Genomic DNA, 3,394 nt, shown 5'->3' on the forward strand with positions numbered 1-3,394 from the left:
ATTTATTTCACATATTATATCAGGTTGATGTATTTTACAAGTTAGTTTTATAAGATTAATTTACATCATTGGATTTTTCCACATCTAAGTAATGATGAGAAGCCCTTAATAAAGTATGTCACCTAATGTCCTTTTTCAGATGACTTTGTAACTACTGGGGTCGTCTTGTACTGACATGCACTACAGCTTAAAAATCGATCAGAAAAACATACATAGCATATTGGAGCACTCAGTCAACTGATATTGTCCCTGCTCTGTATAAAGAAAAAGATGAAATGCAGTAACCTGAAGACTAGGCCACATTATGATGTTTTGTGTGGTGCTGGCATTGAACAGCGAGATCTCTGTGCAAGTTTAAAAGCTACTATTTGCATAGAGAATACTGTAATTCAAGAGCAAAATAGACATTTCTTGAACTTATTTGCATTTGATTATGTATCCACATGGGGATTTTTATAACAGCATCACTAAAAGGATACAAGAACTAAAAAGAAATCCTTTCTGTGGAAAATAGATAGTAAAGCAAAACTTGCACAATTTGCATTGAATTTTGGATTACTTCCTTAGACTAAATCCCAGGAATAAATTAAGTCAAATGTCCAAAATGTCATCCATTGCCTGACGTTCCTAATGCAATCTCTTCTTTGGAAAGGAATTGATACCTCCATACAAATGCACACTTCTCCAAAGGCAAATCAGCCAAGATAATTACTGAGGGATGAGATAACCTCACATCCAGGTCTTGGAGCTAATCAGGTTAACCTGTGCATGGAGGGACCATAACTAGAGAGAGGCATGTTGTCATGGAAATAAAATATCACCAAAGCTGACAGGTGTTCCAGTAAAGACTAGATTGCTTTGCAACCTACAGGCAATACTTTGGCTGAAGGGTCACTGGTTTTAAAAGAAGGCTTCAGGTCAAACTCTTGCATATGCCAGGCCTTAGTCTATAGGATGGTGGACCTGACACATTCCAGTCTGGTCTGATGGAACAACTGTTTTCTGCTCCTGCATGGAATCACGGAAACATGACATTCCGACATGACTCATCTCTTTTTTTCTCCCCAAACATAATCAGACTGATAGAAAACATCTGGAATAATTTCTAGTCCCTTTTCAAGTGTAAGCCTATTACAAATTCCCTTTTTTTTCCTCTCTGCTGAAGGCACAGGATGCTTTACCTCCCGACCTGATGGAGCAAACACTGTTTTGTTTTATTTTTATTCTTTTGCTTAAATAATGCTAGTCAACGCAGAAGCGTGGGCTATGAGTTCCCCGAAGAAACCTGGGACTCAACTGCACTTGAGTCAACTTGGCAACTCTCTGCCAGTGAGGATAACACACAGTTCACTCTCTGGGGAGAGCTAAGAGAAAGCAGAGGGGACGTTTGGAAAAACAAACAAGCACCAGACCGTGAGTTGAAAAGCTTTTCTCCACTTGGTCACTAACTGGATGGTGAATGCAGTTTCCTTGTTAAGTGTAATATCTATTTATTTTGGTTCCATATGTGGGCATTAGAAGAATTTTAAAAATCCATTAGTCCTAGCTAGAGGTTGCCATTTTTGAAAGCAGAGCAAAGCTGGCAAAGGAAAGGGCACATGTTGTTCCTGCCCCACGTTAGCATTGTTAGCATTGTGTGCATTTCCTATGTAAATTGCTCCCATGCCCACATTAAAAAAAGAAAGCTAACCCTTTGCAAAAACAAAACAAAACTCGTACTTGGTTATGATATCTTTGATGTAAGAAACTAAGCCTACCTGTGGCCTCTAGTCTTGAAACATGAATGTCCTTAGCGTAACGTTGTGTTTTCACAGAAATAGGCACGTGGTTCCCGACTGAGCTCGCCCCTACACTCCGCATTCAGGCACACAAGCACACATATCCATAATCCAGCCATCCTCATCACATGTATTCCAGTCCCTTGCAGTGAATCTTTTTTGATTTTTAAATTTAAAATGTTTAATTTTCTTATTGGAACTGTCAGTATTAAGAAATTTACATGGACTCACATGACTCCCTTAATTTTTTCACAGGGCATATTCCATTTAATCTGCAATGCATGGTCTTGTGGATACATTCTAAGTGAAATATTTGTTAGCGCAGTAGTTTCAATTGGGCAAAACTTACTGCCAATAAAACTTGAATTTAATTCATTATACATTTCAGTGGCAACCAATGATAGAGTGCTTCAATATTATAGATTTCAATTTTCCATTCTTTATGTCTATGAATACTTTAATTTCCAAGTGTGACTTATAATACATTAAAAGGAAGTGTTTATATGAAACTTTGGAGTTTTACCGTATATCTACTTCCAAGTTTGTTGTTCTTTGGCTTTGCTGTTGTTTATTCCAGGAAACAGTGTCTCCTCTGTTGGGTTTGTTAGGTTAATGTGATTATCAGTTTGGTGATAGCAGCATACCCTGCAGCAATAGCATTCATCGGTACTTCTCAGGTCAGAGTGGGATCCTTTTACGAAAGACTTTGTACTAAGAAAGGTGTTCTGGCAGTCATACTGCCCCTAATCCCTCGGTAAGGCCTCCTCAGCAAAGAGGATGAGAAGGTCCCATCAGTACTAGGTAATAAAGTGCAATAAAGCAATGAGCATTACTCTGGCCGATCTTAGAAGCTGTTCCTGAGATTTTCAACTGTCCATCCAGTAAAAGGCCACATCTTTTGGTAGCCTCCACATCCCACTTGGGTTGGACAGCCCTCAGAGCTCTCACAACTAATTCCAGGTTTTCCATCCTATCAGACTTGTTTTGGGTTGGAAAGGAAGTCAACTTGATACTATCCACATCATGGTTAGACTGTTCCTCCTCACTTTTCCCAGCCAGTTCTATACTGTTGTTTCATCAGATTCAGGTTACATTCCTGCCAAGGATTCTGAGGTCTACCAATTACAACAGAGGCAGAATTTCTCCAAAGGAAAATAACTGATTTGCCTTCCAGATTCATATGGTCATGGATCCAGCATTCTACAGCTAGATTTTGGTAAATATTATTGGAAATTGACTGTGAAATGAGCCCACATTTTACTATGTTTTTAAAGCCAGCTGTGGGAATCTTGAGGTTACAAACTAAGTGAAAGCCCTTCCTTGGCAACAGGATCAGCATGCTAGAGTCACATTATGGTTTTGTGCATGTTTGACTTCACCCTTTTGGCTCTTTGAGTATGCACACAGCTGGCATCCAACAGGTTTTACATTTTATACCTTCCTGAGTTTGGAATAAACCATTCCTAACCGTGGAGTTGGGTTGTCCAAGTAGCTGAGTGTAAACTGCAGCGCCTTCTGCACCAGCCCACCTCAGTCTGAAGAGGCAACACGTGGGACCCAGCTGCAGGGTCCCTGGTCCCTTCCTGCCACCCAGACAAGGGGGTGCAAGCCACAGC

General features: G+C 40.0%; 1 pseudogene; it reads right to left on the bottom strand.

Annotated features, from left to right (window-relative positions):
- Positions 1-2,005: 2,005 nt before the first annotated feature.
- LOC123649062 lies at positions 2,006-3,117 on the bottom strand (annotated as a pseudogene).
- Between the last annotated feature and the right edge of the window lie 277 nt (positions 3,118-3,394).

The sequence above is a fragment of the Lemur catta genome, chromosome 13, assembly GCF_020740605.2.
Source record: "Lemur catta isolate mLemCat1 chromosome 13, mLemCat1.pri, whole genome shotgun sequence".
NCBI classification, from domain to species: domain Eukaryota; kingdom Metazoa; phylum Chordata; class Mammalia; order Primates; family Lemuridae; genus Lemur; species Lemur catta.